The following is a 7,779-nucleotide window of genomic DNA, read 5'->3' as shown; positions in this document are numbered from 1 at the left end:
GCTGCCTGGTGGGTGTTGCTGGCGGGGATGTCAGGAGGCAGCAGTCTTCCAGAGTGGGGATGGTGAGGTAAGCCAGCTGAAAGGCACAAGGAAAGACATTTTCAAGAAACAATCCCAGGTGCCTACAGATAGGCCCTTTACATAGTGATTGAACCATGCAGCAACACAGTTCTGCTTCTAATTTGATATTAAGAGAAGACGCTCAAAAATGTATTCTTTGACTTCAGATCATATGACCAGTTCTAATTTCAGCCTTAGATGAAATTAGCTATACATCTCACTGACTGACATAAAAAATACTCATTTTGACCAAATGATTTCTTCATACCTAAGGACAAACTGACTACAAGCGAAAAGAAAAAACAGGAGATGAGAAGGGAGAAGGTAACAAATATTAATTTATGGCAAATGGCTGTGTGTTTCTGGCAGTTGAGTCCTGAGTCTCAAATATTTTCCTTACTGAAGACAGTGTATGTCCTTCTGAGGTCAAACCCTATTCAGGCATCCAGACACAGGCTTCCCAGCACTTGGCAAACTTTCTCCAGGTGTCTGTCCAGGGCTCAGTATGGAAGCAAGACTATCTTGAAACTATTAAGATGAAAAGGAATTGCTTTTAAAGCGGGACTCACATACCTATGAAGACCAGCAGGGAATATTTAATTCCATTAAACTCACCTCAGCAAACAAGAAATAGGAAGGACAGTGTGGTGAAACAAAGCAGTTTAGTGTCTGGTGGATCAACCTTAAACGTCTTTTCAGAATTTACACTTTTATCTCTCTGGAAGACTTTATGTTTCTTATATTTGGCCTTCCTGCTAGAGTTCTTTTGCAATTATTTTTCAATTAAGTTCAGTTCTTACACAAAAAAAAAAAAAAAAAGAAAAATAAATTGTGTTTCTGAAGAGAATTTTCCGTGATATGCTAGTTTTCTTACTGTTGCTTTAACTAAATGATTCAGACTTTTCCTTTTCAAGTGTAACAGTAAAACACTAATTTACCCCATGTGGTTTTAATACAAATGCCTTCATGGTTATATCATAAAGAAGTTTTCTTCTCTGTGCCAGTACAAAGGTCAGTACACCCTCTCGCCTTCAGCTGCCTGGTGAATAATAGCACCAGTACAGGTCCCAGAATAAGCACATCCTACTATGCCAGATCTTCCTGAAGGGTTTAGATAGGCATGCCATCTCCAAACAAATCAGTAATGCAATTCTGGAGCGTAAAATAAGAGGTTTGCTGGTCATATCAGAGAAGGGGGAAAAAAAAAAATTATTCCAGGGTTCTGGAATCACAAGATCTGAAATGGGAATGCAGGGAACCACCAGAAAAAATTACCAGAAGTAGTGTGGTGGCTCTGATGTTGGCTTCATGAGCACCACTCAGGCGCAAGAGGTACATAGGTGGTGGCTTAGCAGTATAGAGACACTGAGTATATTAACATCACAGAACATGTTATAAGAGTAAATTTTTGCTAATTTAGCATGGAATATCAAGATTATGCTCTCTTTGCAAAGATTTTTAAGACACTGTGTTTTGCAATGCCTTTAGATGGAAGCTTCTTTGTGTCAAAGAAGATACTGCTTTAAAAGGAATATCACCAAGTGTCATTTTCTGAGTGGCATTTAGTGCAGAGAAAACATATAGCACATTTCTTTATGAAAGAGTGCAGGAAAAAGTTGTAAAACATTAAGCACACAAATGACTTTCACAAAGCTTTGTGAAAGAGATATTTATCAAATGTGTTTGAATCTAAGCCAAAGAGCTGATTTTGCTTCTGTGGAATTCCAAAGGTAAAAACGATGAAGTTTTTAGAATAAAAAATAGGGAATTTAGAACACAAGAAATAGAAAACCAGAGAGAAATAAATTTTTAAAAAAGCAACAGAAAACATTATTTAGATAGTTTTGGATGTTTGGTAGTTTTGAGTTTGTGCTGAATGCTTGATGAAGAAGGGAAACCAGGCCCTACTCAATAGTTTGAAGTGTAGTGCAGAAAGCTGTAGGATTCGAACCTGGGCCAAAGCCTAACCCATGGCAGTACGAGTCAAAAGCTTCAATAATTGACCACAGTCTTCACATGTGTTTCAGTGCAGCTCTCTCCAGTGCTCTGAGGGACTGCTGGAGCTTTACAAATCAGAAGCCACACAGTCTTACTTAGAGAGCAGGACGTGCTTTCTTTTAAGAAACACCAAAGACAGATGATGAAAAAAGCTACAGAACTGCAGCATCAGACATTGTTTATGCACTTATGTTTACACATCAGGTTCAGGAATCTCCCTGTCTGCCAAATTTTCCCCAATTACTACCCATCCTGCAATAATACCCTGTAAACTCAGAGCTGGATTTCCAGAGGTAAAATCATCCCACCTGTGAAATGAATTCCTGGCATTCTTTGCTAAAGCACAACCAGCTATTTAAGCTTTCAGGAGTTCTCTTTACCGCAGAATATCTCCTTTCAAAGGGGCTTTTTGACCAGAGCCCTTTGAAAGGATTTCAGAAGGGACCTATAAAAGTTTTAATATGAGCTGCACTCTTGTAAAGAGAATGAAAACCAGAATTAATTTGATTTGATGACTGCAGATTCAAAACAGCCACTGCTTTCTATCCTGCCCAACACCTGATATGAACATCAGACAGGATGCAACCAACTCTGCTGCACTCCTGTAAAATGAGGGAAGAAGAACAGAAGTCTATGGCAGGTTCAATTAATATTTCAAAAGTTTTTAAACTCTTTCTATTCAGTGTTGCCTTCTTAGCAACTAGGTGTCTTTCTCCGTAGCTTAAAAACTCTTGGAGTTCTAACCCTAATCAAAAGATAGTGTTAAAATACAGTAACAGGAAATAAATCTCTTCCCAAGCACTGTTGCTGAGTGCATCCTGTTACTTTCAGAGCCAAAATGTGAACTAGGCACCTTGGGGATATAGATACTTCTATGCCTTAAAGGTTTTATGTTCTACGCATAATGGGCCATGCATGAGAACAATGGCAGGCACAACAGGACACAGAAGAGCTGCAGGGACAGTCATATGCTCTCTTTTCCTGTATCATTTTAAAAATACAGTGCTTCATTTCCCACCAGATCGACTTGCTGCATAAGGTCAGAGAAGGATGCTGAAGTGAACACTTCTCTGTGGCCTTCAAAGTGTTCTTAGGAAAAAAAAAAAAAATCAGAGCTTCAGAAATGTATAAATCTGGATCCTTGTTAATATTTTGAACATATTATTATTAGATCATGGTTTCCAGCTGGAAAAGTATCTGGATGTGTCTGCTGGAAATGAAGACCCACATATTTCAGAAGTGTAGAGGTCTTTTCTGTACAATTCAAGTTTCAGAACCAGTTCCAAGATTATATGTCTACATTTCCTAGTCTACAATACTGTTATCCTTGGAAACAGTTTTGTACTGGAGGTTTTTGAGTTTTTTTCTCTAACGAAATGGGAAAGTTGACAAATACTTTCTTGGGAAATGGAATGCTGAGAGCCACCTGCACTTGCATGTTTATATTCCAAAACGAAGTTGGGTTTTAAATTTGATCATCTTATGAGAAGAGATAACTTCAGAGAGCATTGATAAGAAAGGTCTGATTATCTGCGTACACCATTCTTGCTCTCAGCTTATAGTGCTAGCATTGACCTAGCAGTACAGATATTGGTATCCTAAACAAACTGAAGCAAACAAAATGACCACCATTTCTGGCTAACTCATCAAAAAACAATTTTTTAAAAAAGAATGTTTTGATTTTTTCTAGTTTCCTATCAAAACTCTTCAAAATCATTAATATTACTATAACTAGCAATAAGGTAGTACAATGTTTGTACATTTTAGCTTGGATATAGAGAAGTCAGTTCCAGGGAGGTTGAAGTCAAGCAGTGTTGAACCTTGAGCGTTTTGGCAGCCTCGGGATAATGCATGAGTACAGCAGAATTTCTGGCACTGCAATTTTTGGATTTCTGTTCTAGGACTTCATTCACTAGGATGCTTTAAAGAATATATGCACCTGTGATGAGTTAATTTGATGTTTCTGGAGTTTATATACTCTAACGAAACATCTGACATTTCTGAGAGGCTCCAGCAGGGACAGAGTGAGAAAGATCATCCTGGTCTTTTATATGTTTGTGCATGTTTCTAAGCTGCTTTCTTTTGGAAGATCGGTCTCATCTATCTCATCAATTAGACCAAGTCAAGAGCTAACTGCTCTGATCTGCTCCTAAAAGGCTGAGTGAGATTTAGTCAGGAAGTCTGAGGCCAGAGAGAGGAATACACAAAGACATTTTAAAAAACCACCACAGAAAGAGATCTCATGGACGAGAGGGAGGGAGCAGAAAGATGCTGGGGGTCACTAGCCCACTACACTGAAACTGGGACACCTAAGCCTCCAGCCTCCAGTGGTGAGGTGCCCTTCCAGGTTTGCAGGTGTAAGGGGCTTTGATTTTTCCTGGTAGTGGTGTGAGGAAAGTTTTGTTTCACTTCCTCGCTGGGTAGGAGGGTGCGGAAAGTTCCTGTTGCACTGCAGAGAGAAAGACACCTGTCTATTCACACTCTGCAAGAGCTGGGGCTCTTGCAGGAAGCACATACCCATCTGAGCCTGGTGGAGATGTAAACCATGATGCCCAGGACTGGTGTCCTGTCAGATGCAACAGCGAGAAAAAAACAGCAAATAGCGCTTGTTCTTGAATTAACTCATTAACTCAAATTAGAGAATCAACTACCAGAAACTCTATTCAGTGGCATCCAAATAATCTGTTGAACTCCATAATACAATCTATTATTTAGTTTTTACCAGATATGTAATTTTGTTGTTAATTTATCATTTATTGCACAAACTGCCATTAGATACTGTAACTAATTTATAAAATCCATATGGTCATTTTAGAAGTCTTCATTCTGAGAATCTGAGCTCTTATTACTCAGTGAGGTGGGACATGACTGTTCCTATAACAAAACCACAGGGAATCACTGGAATCACTGACAAGTGACGGTTCCTCTTGTCTGTCACCAGCAGAGACCTGCTAGCAGCAGTTCATGCCTAGGTGAGCAGCATTTTCCCATCTACCACTGTTGTATTTCCACTCAATTCCGGCTGATTGCTTTGTTAACGTGAAAAACCTAGCAAAGATCAAAACCAAACAGCCTTCATGGTTCAGTCCAGGTCTTTAGTTGCTGTAAAGAGTAAAAATTGCGTGCTTGCTATGCCACCATGTTTATCATAATATCCATAAACCTTTAAATTAAAAGAAAAATCACACTCGGCAACAGGATTACTGAACTAATACTTGTGGCCCAAAGTCTTTTAGCAAACCATTCTGCTAAGTGTTACAAAGCTTCTAATTCTTTCTCACCTTAGTCTTAGGCATCACTAATAGCTTATTTCTGGTATGCAATCTGCAATTACCTCTCTCCAAAAAGAGACACCTTTCTTTGCCGTGACTCGGATTTGAACCGAGGTTGCTGCGGCCACAACGCAGAGTACTAACCACTATACGATCACGGCAAGCTATCAGACAACCCTGAATTAACGCGACAGCTTTTTCCCCAGCACTCTCCAAAATTTTATACAGATGGTGCCACCTACAGTTTACATAAAGGTTTAGCAGCAGCTGGTTCTGAACACCCTGACAAGTGATTACTTGTTGCTGTCTTCTCAAAATCACTTCCAGACTTACTTTTCCTTTCTTTTAATAATCCATGTTTACCAGGATTGCCTAAAACCAGGAGAAGAATAGATATAATATTATAATAACCCTTCTCCCGTCCACTAAATCTTTAAAGAGAGAACATTTTTTTCCTATTTTATCTGTGGTGGGGAAGGCAAAGTCATGACAGCAGAAAAGTCTGGCAGTGTGCTGTAGTCACAATTTTAGGCAAAAGAACAACATCTACATAAGTGAACATTGCGTGTGCTGAGCTGAACCAGGTATGATTCATTGTAATGCAAGTGCTTGCATTGATGGACAAACCCTTCCTTACCTCTGCAATAACATGAAAAGACACCTTTTCCAGGATTTGCATTATCTAGTGTGGAGGAGACAGTCCAATGCTACAGATGAAGTCTGAAGGGAACGAGCTTCTGCCAACTGAGACCATCAATTAGTGTTATACTGAAACAACTGCAGAGAAGCACCTGCCCTTTGGCAGGTGTTCAGATGAAAAAAAATTCAGACAGTCACAAGAGCAAAAAATGGTTAGTTCTGTCAAGTAAGACCTCCAACAGAAATCAAGCTGTACAACATAGAAGATGATGGTCCTGGGAAAAGAGAATAATGTGGCAAATTCTGGGGCAGTCAAGCCCTGCTCGGAAAACGCAGCCTGTTTGCCTCAATGCTCACCCTCCCCACAGTGATATTCCTTATTTAATTAAACAACTTAACTGCCCTGTGGACCTTGCCTGGCTGGCAGCCTTGGAGGTCACAGCACCATCACCACTGCTGTACCTCACCCTACAACCCTGCTCTGTGGTTTGGTGTGACCAGAGCAGCGTTTTGCTCAAGGGTCAGCGCACCTTTCCGCACGGCAGGAAGGCTGCTGCTTCCCTGATTTCCAATCCAGCCAGGCCCAGCCCAGCCCTGTGTTAAGGGACTGCGTATCTGTCACAAGCATCAAAGAAAGAAAACCAGGACTGGGAGTGGTACACATCTGACGTAAAGCTAATCCCTCAATTTAGGTTTGCTGTTGCCTTATAAAGCCATTATACGCAGCAGAAATTAAGCATAACTGTGTGAATAAGCAAGGACAATAAATTAAGGACTTTCCTTATGTTCCCGTTCCATCCCTGTCTTTCAGCTCTCACGCCACAGCAGTCTGGAAAACAAGTGTCAGCCAAATAAGCTGCTGCAGCTTCTGGCAAGGAAAAAGTACTGGAAAAAGCAATCCCTTCCATCAGAGCTTGTGCATTACAGTGTGAATGTTACCTGTAGAGCCATCACATATATGTTGTCAGCCCTAAGAAATCAAGGTATAGGAAGGCCTTTTTCCTTTCCCATCACCAGCCTCCAAGTCCTTTGAACTCTAAAGAAATGTCTGGGGAGTTGGACAGTCATTGCCACTTCTGGGTGAAGGCGTTGATGTGGCAAGTCCTATGATGCTCCACAATTCTCCAAAGACCTTGATGGAACAGGGCAAAGAAACTGGGCACCAATATTTAACAGTCACTATCAGGACAGTGTAGCAAGTGCTCTTCATCCCTGCAAACTGCCTTTTTTTCATACATATATATTAATTGAAAACCACGGAAAACTCTGTTTCAGAAAGAAGGGTGGTAGATAAGGGCTGAAACCAGCTCAAAAAGTCTTAACACTGAACAGGACAATAGCATCACCTAGTCACCTATGTATGAGTATGAGCGCACTTGGAAGATGGCATTGCTCAGCATCATGCACGTGTGAGCAGGTGAAACAGACCTAGAACAAAAATGGGTCAGTAGTAACTTCTCTGATGTTTCTTGCTGTTGTAGACCTGTGGAAGTAGAGCTCTTAGGATATTTACTTCATTTCCATACTTAGGACCTTAAGAAACCTTAGGTTTGTTTTCATTTAGGATCTTGTTATTACTTGTTCCCTGTCCTGAAGGAACAACAGCAACTTTAGCTTTGTTTGGGTTCCTCAGAATGTCCAAATTTCCCCTCAAGACAGAAGTCTAGTCAATAGTATAGATACAGGTTTCTGTCAATGGCATCCCCTGTCAAAGTAAGTGGATTAAGTCAAAATTACTGCGGGACTCCTTGAGGTGCTTTATTCAGGAGATGAGGGAGATTTTAAATGTGGTTTGTCTTACAAATCATCA

At 40.4% G+C, this 7,779-nt stretch overlaps 1 non-coding gene across 1 annotated transcript; it reads right to left on the bottom strand.

Moving 5' to 3' along the window:
• Positions 1 to 5,419: 5,419 nt before the first annotated feature.
• TRNAH-GUG lies at positions 5,420 to 5,491 on the bottom strand. The gene has a single exon. It is a non-coding gene; the product is annotated as a tRNA-His (tRNA).
• Between the last annotated feature and the right edge of the window lie 2,288 nt (positions 5,492 to 7,779).

This window comes from Eurypyga helias, unplaced genomic scaffold (genome assembly GCF_000690775.1).
Source record: "Eurypyga helias isolate BGI_N326 unplaced genomic scaffold, ASM69077v1 scaffold7141, whole genome shotgun sequence".
NCBI lineage: Eukaryota > Metazoa > Chordata > Aves > Eurypygiformes > Eurypygidae > Eurypyga > Eurypyga helias.
Note: the sequence above shows the minus strand (reverse complement) of the source record. Positions and strands in the feature narration are given on the sequence as shown.